Source organism: Choloepus didactylus, chromosome 8, assembly GCF_015220235.1.
Source record: "Choloepus didactylus isolate mChoDid1 chromosome 8, mChoDid1.pri, whole genome shotgun sequence".
NCBI classification, from domain to species: Eukaryota; Metazoa; Chordata; class Mammalia; order Pilosa; family Megalonychidae; genus Choloepus; species Choloepus didactylus.
The window spans coordinates 105,352,481-105,373,591 of NC_051314.1; the positions used below are offsets into that span (position 1 = coordinate 105,352,481).

The 21,111-nt window shown below is 39.1% G+C and overlaps 1 protein-coding gene across 4 annotated transcripts in view; it reads right to left on the minus strand.

Annotated features, from left to right (window-relative positions):
- Positions 1-21,111, minus strand: part of PPFIBP1 (PPFIA binding protein 1) — a 207,306-nt gene that overhangs the window by 181,503 nt on the left and 4,692 nt on the right. For all 4 annotated transcript variants that reach the window (XM_037845742.1, XM_037845740.1, XM_037845741.1 and 1 more), the window contains exon 2: positions 13,347-13,429. The gene's annotated coding sequence lies outside the window, so the exon portion shown is untranslated. The remainder of the gene's footprint in view (positions 1-13,346; positions 13,430-21,111) is intronic.

The window sequence follows — 21,111 nt, forward strand, 5'->3', positions numbered from 1 at the left end:
TACTGAGCACCCCTCAATGATCACACTCTTCCAAAACACAGACCAGGTCTGTCAAGATGATGAATAAACTTGAACTCTTAACTACCATGTTACTGAATTTACTTTGGGTACTATGTGAACCTGCATGTCAGTTTTCTTATTTGGAAACAAGAATAAGAGCACCTATATCAGTTTCTATATTTGTAAAGAGGAGAATATAACAGTATCCATCTAAGACTGATTGTTAAGATTAAAAATACTCTTATGAATTAAAGCACATAAAAGCATTGGCACTCGCTAAGTAGTCGATAAACACTGGCTATTACTATAATTGCCACTTTCAAATCTTACAAATATTAGTTGTCTTATCTGAGCTTGTTTTATCTTCACCACCTGGATAGGCAGCAAGCCTTTGTGTGTGATGGGAAAAGAAAACACAAGCTTCAATTGAAATCAGACAAGAATGGGGATAGAATACAGGTTCTGCTATTTACCACATTTCATTAATTTAAAAAAAATATTTTTCACATTTTAACGTCCCAGAAATTAGGATGTGTGTTAAATTAATGGTGTCTTAGATTCAGTGAAATAGGATATTATCTTTGTTCAATCTTCAGCAAGTTATTTAATCTCTATAAAACTGATATTACTTTCCTGTGTTAAAAGTTGTAATGAGGCAAAAATAACATAACCACATAAACCCCTAACACACAACAGGCAGCCCTGATATGGCACTGAATTTGGCACCCTTATGAGTGTACAGGAGACTGTTTTATTTTGCTAAAGCTGCCAAAATGCAATATACCAGAATATGGGATGGCTTTTAACAATGGGGATTTATTAAGTTACAATTTACAATTCTAAGGCCATAAAAATGTCCAAATTAAGGCATCAACAAGAGGATACCTTCCCTGAAGAAAGGCTGGATCTATCCCTTAGCTCTTGTGAGTCCTTCTTGCTTCTCTGGACATTTCTCTCTCTGCTCTCCCTCCAAATGGCTCTGCCTTTTATCCTCTCATAAAGGTCTCCAGTAAAGGATTAAGACCCACCTTGAATGGGCTGGGTCATATCTCAACTGAAACAACTAACCAAAAGGTCCCACCCACAATAGATCTGCACCCACTAGAATGGATTAAACAAACATGACCTTTTCTGGGGTACAGAACAGCTCCAAACCAGCACAGGGATGCTAAGCAGCTAAACTAACTTTCTTTCTTTCTTTCTTCCATTCATTCATTCATTCATTCATTCATTCATATTTAACAGTGCAACCCATTCACAATGGAAATCTTAAATAGTGCATAGACCCATTTATTCTAGGCTAACATGCCTGAGTGTGTACTGAGTGGATGTCCCTGCTGGAGCAGCATGTAGAAAAGAACAGAGGCTTTAAGTACAGGAACTTGCAGGTAGGGCAATGTATGGGGACCCAGAACCCTTTGCAAGAGCCTGCATGTGCCGTAAGCTCCCCACCCAGAGCCTTAGATTACTGCCCAGCCCCAACATGGAGCCACTTATAGTGTCTGGCTCCATGCTGAGGCTGAGCTCAGATTCAAAGTTTGTACAGTGGAGCCAGAGAGTATAGGAAGGTGCTTTTCACAAATTCAGTTACAACTCTTGGCATGCAATAATAACAGTTATCTAGTTTTGAGCACCTACTTTATTATGCTCTGCTAAAGCTTTCACAATAACACTATAAAATATGACCAATCTCATCAGCATTCTCATTTCTCTGAGGCCCACTATTTGTCACACCCTAGTAAGTGGCAGAAGTCTGCCTGCTTTCAAAGCCTATGTCCTTAATCACCGTGTCCTGCTTCTCAGGCAGTTTACGCAACATCAGCTCAAGAAGGAAGCAAAGCTCTCCCACGCTTTAAGGTCTCAACTTCAAAACAGTCAACAGCATCTGCCCTGGGAGTGTGTCAGACCCTCCTGCTTCAGGCGAATGGAGGGCAAAGGGAGGTAGAGGAAGCCAGCAGAAGGATGGGGCAATCCTGTGTGGTGTAAGTGAGCATTTCCCTGCATTTCCAGGCCCGATAGGTACTGCCTCTTTCCTGGGACTTCTGCCAGCCCGAACAAGCAATGTTTTTATTTGAACTTTTCCATTTCTCTTATTTTTGATTTATTTCCTGCAGCTCCAGTCAACACCCTGCAGCTCTCTTCTGGTCCTTCATCTTCTTGATAGGCTTCCTTCATCTGTCCGTATACATATTACATTCCAGAAGTTTCTCTCCAAGTAACAGTTATTTCTCTCTACAGAGTACCACATTTCCTGGACAACAGCCTTTTTTTATTGATCCTTTACAGATGTGAGGCACAACGACAGTCATAGTTGGAGATTCCTCATCTGAACGGTACAGAAAAATAATCCCTCTAAGCCCAGAATTCCCATAATAAATGTCATGGGAAGGCATGTAAGACAGATGGAAAAGTGAGAGGAAGGTATACACAGAGGTGAAACTGTTCTTGCCCCCAGTCAGGATGTTTGACTCTCACACTATCAATTTGCCAAAGACTCTAGGCACCCACCTTCTCTACTCTCAAGAAGAAACTGTGCTCATATTTGACTCCTCACCTTCAGTCAAGTCACTGTGCTAAGGAACTATTCTTCCCATCTGAATAAACCTTGGAAGCTTTTTATTTTATGCTGACTACCATTTCTAGCCAGTTCAATAAACCAGCCGACAGATCATATATTTCACATTCAATAAATTACCAAATCGTCATCTCTCTCTGAGATGTGCAGAGATGTGTGTTTTTATATAGAACGTGTCACCATGGCAGTTTGGGTCTGCTCAGTTTCTGAATAAGGAACACTGACCTATTTATATCTCTCTGCTACACTCATAATGGAAACAGGTTAGTAACATCTTCCGTGACTTGGCATTATAGGGCTCCTGGGTGGCACTGCAGTCAAGGCGAAGAATATAAGGGCATTATAGGAATTGGGGGGGAGTGAAGTTCAACAGTCACTACACACAAACCCTATCACCTTTGCTCTGTGGCCAGGGCCAAATCGTCAGGCACCCCCACCTCCAGTCCCCAAACATACTCAAACCACTGAGACAATGGGTGAGCAGAACCCACTACCACCATCTCTACTAGATGGAAAATGTCTGGAAGTAGAACAGTATCAACTTTTGCAGATCTGACTTACTCTGCAGTTGAGAGAGAGATTTTGTATCACTTTGGCCTTGTTTATTCATCCCATTCATACCGCAGGCCATGCCAGACAGTTTCAAACATGTGCTGAGTACAAATGGCTTTGGGGAATGCCAGAGAAACTGATTCATTTTTTTCAAAGCATATTAACTTGCCCCTTGGCAATATGACTCCTAAATCATTATTCTCTACCATGTTTAAAATACCGTATCAAGTGATTGGAACATCAACAGAAGCCATAATCTCGTTTGTCCCCCAACCTCAGGGTCCCCTGGAAGGTTCTGGGTTTGATAGTTTGGGTGCCTTACTTGCTTGCTTGCCTTTTGTGGTGTTGACTCACCAATTTTATAAATTTAACAGGAATTAAATGTCTCAGAAACCAGTACATTTATGCACACATACGATCAGTATTCTAAACAGGCAGTAATTAACTATTGGGGAAAAAATTATTCAATTATGGGTCAGCCATTTCACAGATAAGGAAGCCAGCCCCTGCTACACCATAATCAAGTATAAATATTATCCAAGTATCTCAAACACATCCAAGAGGATGGAGATCTGTTTGTTTTATAATTAACAAAGGGGTTATGATCTCTTCTTTCAGTTTTGGTAAGAGATCCAAACTTTCTAACTTTGCAGAGAAAGGGATTTACCATATGCTGGGCTTTTGGTGATACTTATCGTTTGTTTTCGAAGAGGTCAAATTCTTCGGGGCAGTGTAGTGAACGCTGCCATGCTCCTCCCAGATCCCCTTTTTAGGCTAACATACCCAATCTCCCCTCCTACCCCCACCCCGGCTGCTGATGGCTCAGAGCCGTTTTCCTCACTGGGAAGGCCCTCTGCCAGCCGCAGGACACACCAAAGTCACACACCCAGAAGGGGTGGCCAGCAGCCCATGACTGGCTGATGTGGGGATACAAAAGCCCTGTGTTTGACAACTCTGAAAGTCCATCCCAGCTCCAGAGCTCCCCTAAGGAGTGGCTAAGGCCTCAGCTGCAACTACATTTACAGGTTAGCTTCTCCCTTGTCCAACACTTTCTTTGCTTCCTTCCAGATTTATCTCCTGAGAGTTTGCCCCTAAAATCCTCCATATCCACTCCTGGTCTCAGAGTCCTCAGATTCCTGTGAACCCAATCTATGACAGGTAGCAGTTCTCTAAGCGTAGAAATTTATTTTGTAAATTGTTCTGAGGAAGTTACAGGCTCCAGAGGGAAATGTTCTGTCACAGGTCCTATGAAAGCCAGAAACAGTTGAAAAATACAATAGAGCCATTCAGTTTTAAAATTAGAAAATTTTTTTAAACAATCAGCTCTGTCCAATTTTCTGAATACCAACACAACCCAGTCAACAGTGATAAGAGCTAAATAATGCACAGGAACCTCGCCAGTTCACAAATAAGGGAAATAAGACATGGACAGGTTAGAGATTTGCCCTCACAACATCATGTGGCTTTATAAACTGACACCAGGGCAAGAATTATAGATCTGTGGTTGTCAACCTTAACTGCCAGAGGACATCCTTCCCCACACAAGATATACATGCTTTTAACTCAAAATCCTTGCAACTCTTCATTCTTAAGCTACCTGAAGAGAACAGTTCTACACAGAAATATGAAGATGAGTCCTGAACACTTATTTACCAACATTACCACTTTAAATAACAGAGACCAATTCCTGGATCTGACTGATTGTTGGTGACTTCGTAATATTTCCTGCATCCCAGAGAGAGCAGTTAGCAGGCCGGAGCAGGAATCAAGAGCTACTGCCACTGCTGTGTGGAGGGGGGCAGCACAATCTTCCAGAAAGCCTCGAGGAATTACCTAGCATTCATCCAGGCTCTGGTCCACTTTAGAGCACAGGGATGGAGTTAGAGATGCAACAGGAGAGAAAACTGGAGGGAAAGCAGCTATGTGTGCAATGTCACTACCTTATTACCAGACAGTTTAGGTTCAATATGTTAAAAATATAAAGTACTCCACATGAAAAACCCAACTTAAAATCATACTATTGCTTAATGATTTATAGCTCTTACACACTGTCTCATCTGACCCTCTCAGGTCTCCCTGTGAGGGCTGAGATAATCTCAAATTGTAACAGGTCAAGTGACTTGCCCAGGATCACAGTTATTCAACACTGGCCCATCAGAGTCACAATTCAAGGTTCTTTCCTATAAAACTCTGCCAATTTGCTATTTGTCTATATATTTCTCCAGGCTTGTATACAAATCCCCAAACGTATGTCTCCTTCCTTCTGCCTTTCTGTCTCCCAACGTCATATTACAGACCTACATTTCATAGGAAAATGGACTATCAATGGTACATTGTCCTAAATGGGACATGAATCACCATCAAAGGTCTCATTACCGTCCCCTCAATGATTCCTAACAATCCAGACCTTCTGTTGAAACAGACCACAACTTCTGAAGTGCAGCTGACAAGAGTTAAGGGGATGAAGTTATATGAAGACCACTGCTCAGCTTCTCTGACTAGTTCGGCCATATCAGTTGCAGACATAAGAGAGGGGAAAGAAGAAAAAGCTTTTCCACAGTCCCACAATTTCACAGACACAATAACTGCTCTCAGGAAAGCCTTACTACTATGGCCAATAGATTTTTGCCTACTGTTATTTGAGGTGCTTGGTGGATTTTACTCTTGCCAAACTGGCATCCCATTTTTGCAAAGTAAAAATGTTTTCGCTGTTACATAAGTGAATATCCTTGTTCTTAGGAAATATATATGCAAATATTCTGTGTTCAAGGAGCACAATGTATACAACCTACTCTTAGATGTTTAGAAAATTGATAGATAAATAGATGGATTGCTAGATGACAGACGGAGTGGGGGGGCAGAATGATGTAGTAAATGCACAAAATGTCAAATTAGTGGAGCTCTGCAACTGGGATGGGGGATGGAGGTATATTGTAGTTCTCTGTATGGGTTTTATATTATTTTTGCAATTGTCCTGTAAGTTTGAAATTATTTCAAAATAAAAAGTTTAAGGAGGAAAAAAAAAATCATTTGGAAAGGAACAAATGAAACCATATAAAATTTTTTTAAAAAAATTTTAAATGCTTGAACTGAAGAGATCAAATAGAGACTTCCATGTTTTCAGCAGGAGAGGCAAACTTTCCCTTCTTTCTTGAGGTCGACGCATTACAGCTTGTGGGAGTGTTAATGGGAGCTAATTACTCTATTTACTTCATAAGCCAACCAGCCAGTAGCAAGAAATACCTGGCAAAACTTGCTCGGTTCTCAAACATACTGTACAGGCTTTGTTTCAAAAGGCCAGTGCCAAAATGATTTGGCTGAAGTGATCTACATAGGGCTGCCCAACTGGATCATTATCTCAGGATCAAAAAGCATATTCTTTAGTCCTTTGTATCCTATAAACCAATAACCAGGTCAGTAACAATTTTATTCTTCTGTACTTCATCTCCTTGCCTCACCATTATCTCCAGCACCACCTCTGCCCCCAAATTCGTCCACTTTGGCTGCAAATTAAGAAATCAAACAACAGGCCTGGAATTTTAGGAAAACAATTTTCTACTTACCATTAAAATCGGGTGTGGCATCATTTTACACTGTCTTTCACTCAAGTTTGCAAAAGTCATGAGATTTGGCCAACAGTTCATTTACTTAAATCCCTGAACACTAGATATAAAAGGGAATTTAAAAATGATGCAAATTTCACTTAATCATTTATATTTAACTTTATCCATATTTTATATAAAGCACATACATAAGGCATGAATTATATAAAAAACCAACTTTAATTTATGAATTTATATGAGTTATATAAAAAAGGTTTTCCCATCCTCGTCTCTCCATTCCTACCAAAGGGGGAAGAAAATGAAAAAAAAAAAAAAACACAGGGCAATCAGTCTAAACTTCCCAGAGTAAAAGATCAAAAATGTTACTCATTAACCCAATAAAACCCTATCCACATTAACATAACCTTTCCCATAGTCCAAAACTTAGTTGATTTATTATTAAAGATGGAATCTTGGCTTTAGGCACAATATACAAAGAAAGAAAGAAACAAAAAGAAAGTCCCAGACATATTTTAAAGACAATTCCCAAAGGATTTAACCTTTAACTCCATAGAATCAAGACTGCATTGGATCATAATATAACTCTAAACTGAAAATATTTACCATTACTTAGCTCAACTAACTAAAAAGGAAAAGCTTGAGTAGACACACAGTATAAGTTAAATGACAAGACAAACCATGTTGAAATTGTTCAGGCTGAAATATTTAATCTGCTCCAAATAATATTGGTGGGATCCTTATGTGGTTAATAAGGTCTGGTAAAAGAATGAGTCAAATCTAACCTATGCATGAAAAATGAAGATTTACTTAGCAACTTTTTCTGCCTGGGTAATTTAGCAACTTTGTCTTTTCTCATAATTTCCAACAATCTTTCTTTTTTTAAATAAGGCTATTATGTTACCTGAATGTTTTTGAAGCATGGACAGCTAACAACTCCAAATCTCAACTATGTATAAAGAAATAACTGGGTTATTACCCTTCCAGAAAGCCAGCTGTACCTTTTCCATGAAAATGTTAAAAAAAAAAAAAGTTTTATTTCAGCTGTGAGTACAGTCCTAAACTGGGGATTCACCACAAAATTCTCTTAGAAGATTTCAGAGAAGCAGGAGATTCACCCACAATAAAGAAAATCTACTTAACAGGAAAATAGGTAGAAAAGATAAAGAAGTGTTTCTTCTTTGGTAAATTTAAATAGTATTTACTAAAATTTCTCAAGTCCAAACAGGCATAGCAGCTTTTAAAAAATTTTTAAACATGATCAGCAGCATTTTAGATTTTGATGTTAGGGAATAGTCTTTTCTGTGCTCTTACAATGTGCCAAGTACCGTGTGAGGCAGGCATCTTGCATACATTATCTCAATTTAATCTAATACCCCTACAAGGTAGATATTGTTACTCTCATTTTACAGATGAGAGAACAGGGATTAAGCTGGCTAAGTAACAAAATCACAATGCTAAATAATGACTATGTTGGGATTCTCTCCAAGACATGTCTGACTCCAAAACCTATGATAGTTGCTGTTATCTTCTGCCTAGCACCGCCAAGAAATTAAACAAGAAATTACAGTGATAGAATTGTTTCATAAGAAGAGAGGCTCAGCACTGGAGTCAGCAGCTTTGGATTTTAATTATGCTTCTTTTGAGTGGTGGTTTCCTCCAATTTAATAGAGAAAAAAATAGCATTTAACCTCACAAGGTTGGGGTCTGAAGCAAACATAAAACCCAGGTGAAAGGGCATTGTAAAATGGCCAAGTGCTAGGTAAGTGTTGGTTGTTATTGTTACCTCATTTTACCTCCACCTTCAGGCTTGGGCTGATGCAGCTGGTGAACTGCGACAGGACTGTGGCTTACTACGTGTCCACTCACAGGGCAGAGAGGAAGTTACCTCCATGCCGCTGAGCCTCAGAAAGCCTGCAGCCTAAGAGAACACAACTCTTAGGCCGGACCTGGCATTATGGGATTGAGAACATCTTCTTGACCAAAAAGGGGATGCAAAATGAAACAAAATAAAGCTTCAGTGGCTGAGAAGATTTCAAATGGAGTCAAGAGGTCACTCTGGTGGACATTCTTACACACTATATAGATGACACTTTGTAGGTTTTAATGTGTTGGAATAGCTAGAAGGAAATACCTGAAACTACAAACTCCAATCCAGCAGCCTTGACTCTTGAAGATGATTGTATAACAATGTAGATTACAAGGGGTGACAGTGTGACTGTGAAAACTTTGTGGATCGCACTCCCTTTATTCAGTGTATGGATGGATGAGTAGAAAAATGGGGACAAAACCTAAATGAAAAATAGAGTGAGGGGGATGATTTGAGTGTTCTTTTTTATATTTATTTTTTATTCTTATTCTGATTCTTTCTCTTTTGAAAATGTTCAAAAATAGATTGGGGTGATGAATGCACAACTCTATGATGGTACTGTGAACAGTTGATTGTACACCACGGATGATTGTATGGTATGTGAATATATCTCAATAAAACTTAATTAAAAAAAAACAAACTCTTAGGCCCACACGGATGAGGAGTGGATGGGACAGGGCCACAGTCTCGACTCAGAGCATCTTCCCCTGCCCTGAACAAAAAAAAATTTATTGTGGTCTGTATTTTATGCATGATTTTTCTGCAAACCTACAACTTCTCTAATAAAAAAAGAATTGTGGACCAACACTGTGCCAGGCGTAGCCACAGTTTGCTGAGCAAGCCGCTGGTCCCACTTGGTCTCTACAGAAGCCCCTGCCTTCAGTAAGCTCACTTCCACCCTAAGGGAAAGAAAATCATAATTTCCTACAAACCAAATAACTCATCTGGCTGCCCAACAAGAGTTTCACCCTTTCTTGTCAACTTTCCATATACACACTCACACGCACGCAAATAAAAATATGTGGGGGGTTTTCCATGGTACACAGAGGGTGATCACATTAAACTAAGCATTTGAGGCTATCCACTGATCCTCATTAGGGAACTCTGCAGTGGCCTACTTTGGGATAAAATTTTAAACACTGATTACTCAGTGTAGTGACTTCCAGAGCAGAAAGGGTTAAATCCCATTTAGACAGAGGAAGGTTGAAGACTGGGGTGGGGGGGGTGGGGGGTGGATCAGCAGATTTGACTACATTAATATTTTAAACTTCTGTATTACTAAAATCAAAATTAAAAGAGAAACAAAACAAAAAATTCAAAAAAAAAGTAGGTGAAGATATTTGCAGTAACTATGAGAGAGGGTTAATAAGTGAAATACATGAACTAGAGTTTATGACAAAAGCAAAAAACTAATTCCCAACGGGCAAAGGATATGAGCAGTTTATTAAATAATACAGTCAACAGTCATATAAACATGTTTGACCACATTACTATCAAATAAATAAAAAGAAAAGACAAACTAGATACCTTTTCTCTTAGAAAATTATCAAATATTATTAAAATGAGAACATTGCCCTGCTAACAGGAGCAAAATTTAGTAGAAACTTTTGGCAATTAATGGCAATATCAATCAAGATGCCCACACACATTCACAGCCTTTGGTTCTGCATCTGGTCATCTACAGTAACGATGTGAGTGACATGAAATGCAGAAAATGTTTACTGCACAAAGATGTCCATCAAAATCTAAATAAGGGCTATATTTGTGCAACAAGATTAAATAAATCATGAAACACCCATAGAGGAAATATTATACAGCCCAAAGAAATAATGTTTACAGATATTTTAACATTGTGGGGAAATGCAAATAAAAAATGCCAAATAAAATAAAAAAAAAAAAGTGCAGGGGATGCAAAATTACATACCCAGACTATGAAAAAAGTATACCAATAGGGAAAAAATAGAAGGAAACATAACAGTGGTTGTGCCTCGAAATGGTAGTACTGGTAACTTTTTACTGTTTCTTCTCCATATTTTTTCCATACTTCTCAAATTTATAAGGTGCATATATTACTTAAATAATGACCAAAAAACATATTTTAAGCCCAAGTGCAAATCCACAATAAACAAAAGATGGAACCTCAATGCACCCAATAGCTCTCCACGCCACTACCACAGAGACCAAAATACTATGCAGTAGTTTGGGAAGGCAGTGAACAAGAGAAAAAGTGGTTTTGTTTAAATCTGGGGCTAGAAAAACATTAGGCTTGTTGATATGAAAACAAAACTTTTCATGTCCCATTTATCAAAATATATTTTGGAAATTCATTAACCAAAACATTTTTTCATCAGAGGATTTAAACCCACGTGCCAAAATTATCTCTGCAGAACTACTTAAGCAAGCAGGAAGTTTACCAGGAACACCCTAAAAATTAATAATTGTTTTTACAGCTCTGATAAATCCACACCAGCTCGTTAGCACACAGTGTAACACAAACTCCACTTAGTCTGTCACCACTTTTAAACAGGAAAGCATGAATTCCTTAGCATGAGGTTTTTCCTGGTCAAGCATCACAGATGCTAAAATGAAGTCTTTTGGGGTTCACCCTCTCAAAGGCTGATTTTGCAATCTTTGAGATGGTTTTCTTAAAGTAATAATTATGCCAAACACTTTGCTTTCATTATCTTGCTTCACCTTCGCAACCCTGTAACACAGGGCTTCTCAATAACAGCACTATTAACCTTTGGGACTAGATGATTCTTTGTTGCAGGGGGCTGTCCTGTGCTTTGTAGGATAGATAAGGGCTTCCCTGGCCTCTAACCACTAATACTAGTAGCAACTCTCATACACCTCCAGTTGTAACAACAAAATGTCTCTAGACATTGCCAAATGTCTCCTGAGGGTGCGGGGTGGGGGACAGGATAAAAACTGCCCTCAGTTGAAAACCACTGCTACAAAGTATGAACAACTATTGTGCCCATTTGACTAACTTCAGAAACCAAGATCCAAAACTCCATACTGTATTTCTGCAAAGGCAAAAGGCCTATCTTATATTGATAACTGATATATACACATCTGTTCTAGTTTGCTAACACTGCCAGAATGCAAAACTCCACAGACAGATTGGCTTTTATAAAAGGGTTTATTTGGTTACACAGTTACAGTCTTAAGGCCATAAAGTGTCCAAGGTAACACATCAGCAATCGGGTACTTTCACTGGAGGACAGCCAATGGTGTCCGGAAAACCTCTGTTAGCTGGGAAGGCACGTGCCTGGCGTCTGCTCCAAAGTTCTGGTTTCAAAATGGCTTTCTCCCAGGACATTCCTCTCTAGGCTGCAGTTCCTCAAAAATGTCACTCTTAGTTGCACTTGGGATATTTGTCCTCTCTCAGCTTCTCCGGAGCAAGAGTCTGCTTTCAATGGCCATCTTCAAACTGTCTCTCATCTGCAGCTCCTGTGCTTTCTTCAAAGTGTCCCTCTTGGCTGTAGCAGCTTGCTCCTTCTGTCTGATCTTATATAGTGCTCCAGTAATTTAATTCAGACCCACCCTGAATGGACGGGCCAACACCTCCATGGAAATTATCCAATCAGAGTCATCACCCACAGTTGGGTGGGGCACATCTCCATGGAAACACTCAAAGAATTGCAATCTAATTAACACTGATAGGTCTGCCCACACAAGATTACATCAAAGATAATGGTATTTGTGGGGACATAATACATTCAAACTGGCACAACATATTTTCAACTTCAGTCATCTTTGCTTCCCCATGGCCTGGCATATGCTTCCACACATATTGATTGAAGGAACCATTACTTTAATCACCTAAATATTTACTGAATGCCTACTGGGTGGCAGGTTCTCACAAAAAAAGTCACAGTCATGGCCTTTGACAAGTAGAAAACCCATTTGAAAAAACAAGACACACCCAGAGATAAGCCATTAGGAATGCAGATTAGAGAAAATCCTCAGTTTCCTCATCTATAAAATGGAGATAATGTATTTACAGCTGCCCTCATAGAAAATTAACTGAGATAGTGCAATTAAGTTCCTATCATAGAGTACAATTTCAAAATACAACTAGACTTCAGATGGACTGTATGGTGTGTGAATATATCTCAATAAAATTCATTTTTAAAAATATGAGAAAGACTAGTAAGCATAGTTATTAAAAAAGAGGGCAGAAGCTAAATAGCTATTCCTTTTAACCTTAGTGGAAAGAATCCAGGAGCAACAGACCTGGGACCATCATATAGAAGTCTCATGGTAATAGATGATGGCAACATTGCACAACAACGTGAATGTAATTAACACCACTGAATCAGATACTAGAAAACAGTAAAAATGGAAAATTTTAGGTTGCATGTATATTACCAGAATTAAAAACAAAGAAACAAAAAACATAGAACTGTACAACAAAAAAAGTGAACCCTAAAATAAACTATGGACTACTGTAATAATACAATCATAATAATAGTTTTATGAACTGTAAAACACTAATACAAAATGTTAATATGGAAAACTGTCTTATGGGGGGTGGTATGAGAACTCTGTGCATTCTTAACCATTTTTCTGTAAAATTAGAATTGTTCTAATTTTTAAAAATTACTATACACACACACACATACACACACACAACTAGATCCCAAACGTATGACAACAATAGGCACAGGCACTGGAAGAATCGCAGCATTTCAAAATCACTGGGCTGGGAGGAATCTTCAAAACAACCTAGTCTCACTGCCCACTTGCTTGGTACTTGAACATTTAAATCCAAAATTTTGATTACCTGATTGCTGGGCTTCGGTTCCTGGACTGGGAGCTGACCGAAATTCTCAACAAAGGTTTCCTGGAGAGCTGCTTTAAGTGGGCCTGGAGGAAAGAGGAAGGTTTAAGCAAAGAGAAGAGCAATAGGAAAAATAGAGATTTTTAGGGAACTTAACTGGCAGAGCCTGGGTTTCCTGCCCAGCGGAACATCAGAAGGCAAGCTCGCAGAAAGAGGTCAAGTTCAGATGAGGTCACAAGGTGACACACAGTGGTGACAACGGGCCAGGTGAGACCCAGGAAACTGTTCTCTTAAAAAAGGCAACCAAGGCCTGTTACAAAGCATATACTCAATTTACATTAAGAATGGAGACCTTAATTTCTCAAAGGAAAACATTAGCCTTCAGATTGCTCAAAGCTTTCCCTAAGAACAAGAGGCATGTACTTGAGTCAAATTTACATAACTGAAAGTAAAGGTGTTGCCAGCTCAAAGAGCCAATCTGCCCTAAACATAAACACAAACATCCTCCTTCCCACATCTAGTTTGTCCTGTCTTATGGGGCACCAGCACAGGGCAGGAAAACAAGAGCCCAGAGCAGCTAGGGCTTCTGTTTTCTAAATCTGAATTTCAATAGATGAAACCTTCCAAACTGTATGTGTTGGCTCAATTTCTCAAAACACAGTATAGGCCAAACCCAGCCTATCTCCAGGCAGTCTTCATCCCAGGGCCACAGGTAAGAGAATTGCATGGAGGCCATAGCCCCTGGGAGACCAAAGAAAGCTTCAGAGCCTGGAAGGCAGCCTCTTACCAAAGGTTTGTTTGGAAACTTTGCCTGGCAGTGAGGTGCAGAGTAGAGGAAAGAGGCTAACTGCAGGGAGTCTAAATCAGACATGATGAGGACATGGTAGAGGGAGTGGAGAGGTAATCAAAAATTATTTAAAAGACAAAAATTCAGTGCTGGGTGACCAGGCGAGTTTCCTAGGATAATACAGATAAACCTGACCCACTGCAAACTTTGATAATAAAACTGAGACTTTAAGATCAAAACGAAGCCCAGGCTTAAATGTGAACACACACCCACTAAGATGGCTATTATTTTTTTAAAATGGAAAATTTTAAAAGTTGGCAAGGATATGGAGAAATTGAAATCATTGTGCATTGCTGGTGGGAATATAAAATGATAGCCACTGGAAAACAATTGGTGGTTCCTCAAAAAATTACCTACAGAATTACTATACTACCCAGCAATTTCACAGCTAGGAATATACCCAAAATGAAATGAAAGTGGGGACTCAAAGAGAGATTGTACACCAATCTTCATGACAGTTTCATTCACAATAGCCAAAAAGTGGCAAACAAAGGATAAAACAAAATGTGGTATACACTTACAATGGAATATTATTTAGTCTTAAAAAGGAATGAAGTTCTGATACATGTTACAACATTGATGAACCTTGAAAACATTAAGCTAATTGAAAGAAGCCAGTCACAAAGGACCATATATTGTATAATCACATTTATATGAACTAAAAGTAGATTATGGTTGCCTATTGTATAATTACATTTATATGAACTGAAAGTAGGTTATAGTTGCCTAGGACTACAGGGAATAGGAGGATTGATTGGATAGTGATGGCTAAGGGGAACAGGACTTCTTTTTGGAATAATGAAAATGTTCTAATTCATGATGTGGTGATGGATGCACACTGTGAATATATAAAAATTCAAAAGCCATTTAGTTGAGCACTTTAAATGGATGAACCATATGATATGTGAATTACACCTCAATAAAGCTGCTAAGAAAAAAACACAAAAAAACAGAAGAACAACATTTAGAATGGGCAAATTCATAGAGACCAAAAGTAGATTCCAGGCTATCTGGGGCTAAGGGGAAGGAGAATGGGGAGTCACTGCATAATGGGTACAGAGTTTCTGTTTTGGGTGATGAAAGTTTCGGTAATAGATGGTGGTGATGGCAGCACAATACTGTAAATATAATTAATGCCACTGAACTATACTCTTAAAAATGGTTAAATGTCAAGGTTTATCATGTTACCATAATAAAAAAAATAATTTTTTTTAAAAAGTGAGCTTTTTGACTTCTGAAACAAGGGCTATCTTCATGGATGAGTGACCCATGCGGTCATAAAGGACCACACACACAGAATGGCCTCATACTTGGCTTAGTGTTTTGCTGCCACTGTCTTGAAATTCTTAATGTTATCTTCGAATCTTTTTGTAAGTCAAGTCTCATGGGATGATGGCGCATGCTGGGATGATGAATCATGCATGTGAGCAGAGGAGATATTCAATAAGTGTGCCCACCATTCCTTGCTGCTCCATTCATATAGAACATTTGCTATGCCCCATGGACACAAAACCATGTGAACTCAAGATACATGGAAGTTCAGCAAGACTAAAAGAGAGTTCAAGGTAAGCAAGTTAAAGATACAACTGAGTAAGAGCAGGAAGAGGGTGGTGTGGAGAACTCCAAAGGACCACGTTTTCCCTTAGAACCAGAACTTGGTACACAGAAAGAAGGCAATGGCATTCTAAGAAACATTAATGACCGAGGAAACCTATCATACTCTTTCTTACTCCTGTTACTTTCCTATATTAGCCAACCACTTACACGGAAAATGAGGACATCAAAGGAAAGGGAAAGATAGGGCAATCCTTGTTCCTTTTCCTTTCAATCTTCCTTACTTACCTAAACCAAAGATAGAGAGTGTTGATAGTGTGCAGATCAAGAAGTGAAATAAAAGTGGCTGAATTAGTTTTGTGCAGTGATTCCACTGTTCAGAAAGCATGTACAAACTACAAAATATGGATTGTGCGATTTCAGCAATTCTGCATGAGTTAAATGCTCTTACATTTGCATTTAAAACCAACCTTGCACAATATAAAGATGAACAGTAAAAATCATGCTAATAATTTAAATTTTAATTTTCTTCACTTAGAATGACATTTGGTAGTAAATTTAAAATACCAGGACAAGTCAAGAGAGAAAGACTATGGGTAAAGGGAAAAACTTCATATTTATGTCCCTTTAACAGCATTCTTTTCCCGCTTTTTTGAACAAGGGGTCCCACATTTTCATTTGCATTGGGCCTCATGGTGAGAACCACTGAGTAATAAAACTATTATGCCTATCTAGATATGCTACACAGAATCGGATAAGGTTTTATTGACATCCTTTCAAAGCAACCCCAAAAGACCTACCTATGGCCAATTTTGGCCACCACACTCTCAATTACTGGATTGCTTCAATACTTTTCTGCCATCATCCTTACCACATTACAACAACAAATCTGTTGAAATAACACAACCCAAAGTCTTTCCAATTAAAGGTCTTTCAAGAAATATTTGAACTGAACATTAAAGAAGACCTTACCAGGGGCAGCATTTAATCCAGAGGCCTCTTTACTGGACAACTCCTCTCTACAGAGTATTTGCTGATGCCTCGGTGGTTCCGTTTTAACCAAAACCAGGCTGCAGCTTGAGGAAGCAGGCTGGTTCTCACCATTCAGGATGCCTAGTTTTCCCCAGGAAGTTGCTCTGCAAACCATTAAGTCTAGAAATACCTCTTCCAAATACTGTCAAGTTTTCCTTTGTCTCATTTCATTCTCCTTTTCTTTTCTGCACCACTACTTTCCACTTCAATAAATTAATTTCTTGCCTGGAGACACATCTTGGCAAATGTATCAGATTGTACTGTTTAAATGAGAAACTTATGTCATTCTTTCAAATGTTTCTCCTAAACCAATAATCCCTAGAGTCAGCCTTTCAGGAGCCTGAGTTCTCTTATGAATTTCTTTTCATTGTCACTTACTCAACTGAAAAAAACAAAAAAACAAAAAACACAGAGACCACCTGAGATGAACATGCTCTACCCTGATCCCTTCATATCCCGTTTTTTCTATTTCCCCCCATCCTTGCCTCCATTCCATCTGAGGAAAGGTGCTAACGGATGTAAAGGCTTACCTGCCACCCTCCCATCACCATCTGTTTTGAGCCTACCCCCGTTCTTCTCACCCAGTCCTTGCAATCATCCCCTCCTCCCTTTTGCTTCTTTCTTATCACCTTCCCTACCTGAACCTTCCTCAAAGCCAAACAATAGAGCCAAGCAATCGTACAGTGTCTCCCCCTGCTACGTTCCTTGAAAGAACAGTTCATCATCTCCCACATGTTCCATTTTTATGCACCCTGGATTCCATCTCTATTGTGCTATTGAAACGGTCTCTCCAAGTTCACCAGTGGACCAGCGCCTGGACCAGAGGCAGCCTCTCAGACTCATCTTCGTAACTGGTCTGCTGCCTGGCTGGCGTAGACAGTCTGCTCTTGTTGGGTGTGCTTCTTCCCTTGCCCGCCGCCATCCTCAACTTCAGCAGTTCCTGCTCTATCTCCTTTAATAATGACTTTCTTTTTGCCCGTCATTTCTAAATGTCAGAGTTCCCTGAAGGCTGTGTGCTAGCTTCACTTCTCTTTTTATTCTACATACATATTCTTTGGTGAGTTAATCTACCTTCACTCTTTCTGTAACAGCCCTATGGTGAGGATCCATCAATCTAGGATACTGCCTAAACTCTAAATCTAAATTTTCTAAATTCTTGCTTAACACCTTCAGGTGGATATCAACAGTTTGTAATGCCTTTTAACATGCAACATACAGAACCAAGCCCGAGGCAGTAAGGAGGTGGTTAGAGTCACTGATAATGGAGACTGACTGCCTGAGTCCAAAATACACTATCTGTGTGACCTTGGGCAAATTGCTTAACCTCTCTGTAGCTTAGATTCATCAACTGTGCTGTGAAAAGAATAACCGTTCCTTTTTCTTAGGGGTGATATAGGGATTAAATTTAAATTAAAGTACATAAAGTGCTTAGAACAGTAATTAGTATATAAGTGCTATGAATGCATTAAGCTGGCATTATTTCTCCTAATAACCTGATGAGACAAGTACTATCATTTTACCCATTTATACAAGGAGGGTCAATATGAGTCACAATGGCATCTCAAACTCCAGATATTCAAATATTAACTAACCATATTCCCTACTCGATGTTCGCTTGTGTGCCCTTCCTGATTAAGAGTGTTCTTTTCCTCTCCTCCCCACCCACACATATACCCCTAATAACTACACCAAACATACTATTTCCAAAGTTATCCCTCCCAGCTTAAAAAAAAAAAAATCTGCTTTAAAGCTAGCCCCAATATATCTTACCTCTCCTATCTTATCTCTCTATCTTCTGTCTATATATATCTAATCTCACTATAGTCTGCCTTTTGCTCCAAACCCACAGAATAACTCACCCTCTGAACTCACACTGCAGCTCCCAGGAGCACACTGTTCCTGGGACCCCAAGTCCTCACCAATCCCCCACTGATTCCTCAAGATCTCCTACCCATTCTTCGAGACCCCATTCAAACTCCAACCCCTCTGCTGGGATCCCACTAGCCAAACCCAATCCCTTCCTTTGCTCTAGTGACTAGTCTAATTCATAGTATGATCTCCACATCCCACCCCCCCACACACACACCCCCATGTACACTCTGCAGGGCACAACAAATTGATGTTTTATGAATTTAGTATTTTTTCAATATCTCAAGAACAATGGAAGCTTGTAAAAGAGACAAAACATGCTGTAAAAATATCGAAGCCCCCTTCATCTTCCCTGCAATCCTAGTCCTACTTCCCATAAATCTCCCCATTTAGCAGTTTTTCAGTGCATTGACAAATGTAAACCACACATATGCTTGAGTGTGTGATATGAAACGTAACATTTATTTTCTTAAATATATAAAATAGACATCTGTACAAGTCAGTTTATTTTTTTCAATTCTTTAGAAAAGCTAAATAAGCTTCTAAATCTGTTTTTTATCACGGTTATATGTAAGGAGTGTCATCCCCTCTCTGTCCCCATCTCCTGCATAGGAATATTCTGAAGGGCAAAAACCATGTTTTATTTGTCCTTACATCTCCAAGAATATAGTACCATAGTAGAGTATTGCTTAAATGGTCAATGAAAAAAATAACAATAATCTGTCATAAACCCACTGCTTATTGTGTGCCAGAAAAATAGCTGTTAAAACTTCACATGCTTGATTATCATTTAATCCTCAAAACCACCTCTTCACAGATGACTTAACCAAAATCACAAACTAGTAAGGGGTAGACCAGGGATTCCAATTAACATGTCTGACTTCAGTGCCTCCATCCTTTATCCTATGATATAGTTAATAACATTTTCATAAGGACATGCTTTGCTTTCTCAGCTAAAGTTAGAGAACAGAAAAGTCCCAAATATTCTAGTCTGAGCAAGTTGTAATGAGGATAAGAGATGAGAGTTGAAATGAGTGAAAAGTAGATGGAGGCAAGCAATTTCAGCTGTAGAGCTGATCTACCATTCAGCCAATCCTTCTATGTTTACTGAGCATTTACTAGGGGAAAGAGTTGAATTACTTGCCTCTGTCTCTTCAGGCTCCCCACTGCACTCTCCTTCAGTAACAGATGCCACCATCTTTTGAAAATCCACTACGTGCTGGCTGTGTCCTTATTATTTGTACTAACATCTAATTATTTCTAATCCTTACAAAAATTCTATGAGACAAATATAAGTACCACCATTTAAACAGGGAAAACTAAGACCCTGAGAAGTTAAAGTACTTACCAATATTTGTCTGTAATAAATAGCTAAGCCAGAATTCAAGTGGGGTCTGTGTGGTTCCAAAGTCCCCTCCCTTTTTCTCTGATATAGAATAAGGCCTTTCAATTCTTAAAGAAAGATGAACTATAACTTTTTTTTTAATTTAGCCTTGGTTAAGATCACATTTGGCTGCAAGTAGCAGACCTAACTACCGTTGTTTAATCAAATAGAGACTTTATTTTTCTCACAACATCAGGAGATGGGCAGATGAGGTCTGGTACAGCAGGACAGAGTGTCATTAGCTTTTCAGCCTCCTTCTAACTGTTCACCCAGGCTTCCTTATCCTTGTGCTTATTGTCTGTGGTCATAAGACTGCTTCTCCACTACCATGTTCCAGAGAGAAAAAAGAGCAAAAGGCCTAAGAAGCAAGTTCATAGAGGCTGTACCCTTACTAGAGCTTGGTGGGCAGAGCCTACCCAGCTACTTACAGCTCTTTGGCCAGGATGCTGTTATCTGGACACCTCCTAGCTCCAAGGGATGCCGGGAAGCAAGCTTGCTTTTTTCTTTCTTTTTTTTTTTTTTTAAACTGGCTACAGTGGTGGATTAAACAAAATCAGGGCTCTGTTGTAGAAAAGAAGTGGGATGGATGAATACTGGTTGGGCATCTGTGTCTGCCCTATGGAGTGATGTAGAATGCAAGTCATCCTAGAGAATCAAGGTACCCTGAGTGGAGAAAACATAAAAGAACTATGTTTAGAAGCTTTCTCGGTTGTGCAAAGTCATACTGATGGGGGTGAAAGATAGAAGAATGTGAAAGTTTTACAAAAGCATCCAAGCAGCTGATCCAAAGGAAAAACACTGAGACCCAGATGACTCACAAATCCTCCTGGCCAACTCACAGGTTCCACAAGAGTGATTCCTCTAAGTCTTCACTGCTTCCTTTCCTCCATCTCATGTACTTTCCTAAGGTAATTTAGATGGGAACTACAGGCTCATTTGACTCTTCCATCGTTCATAATTGAAGAATACAGTGTGTTCAAATTCTGACTCAAAGTAATATTCTCTACTATATGCTGTTATATTTATAAGAAGTGGCATCTTTAGAAAAAAATGATGGATCAACTTCAGCCATACTATAAATT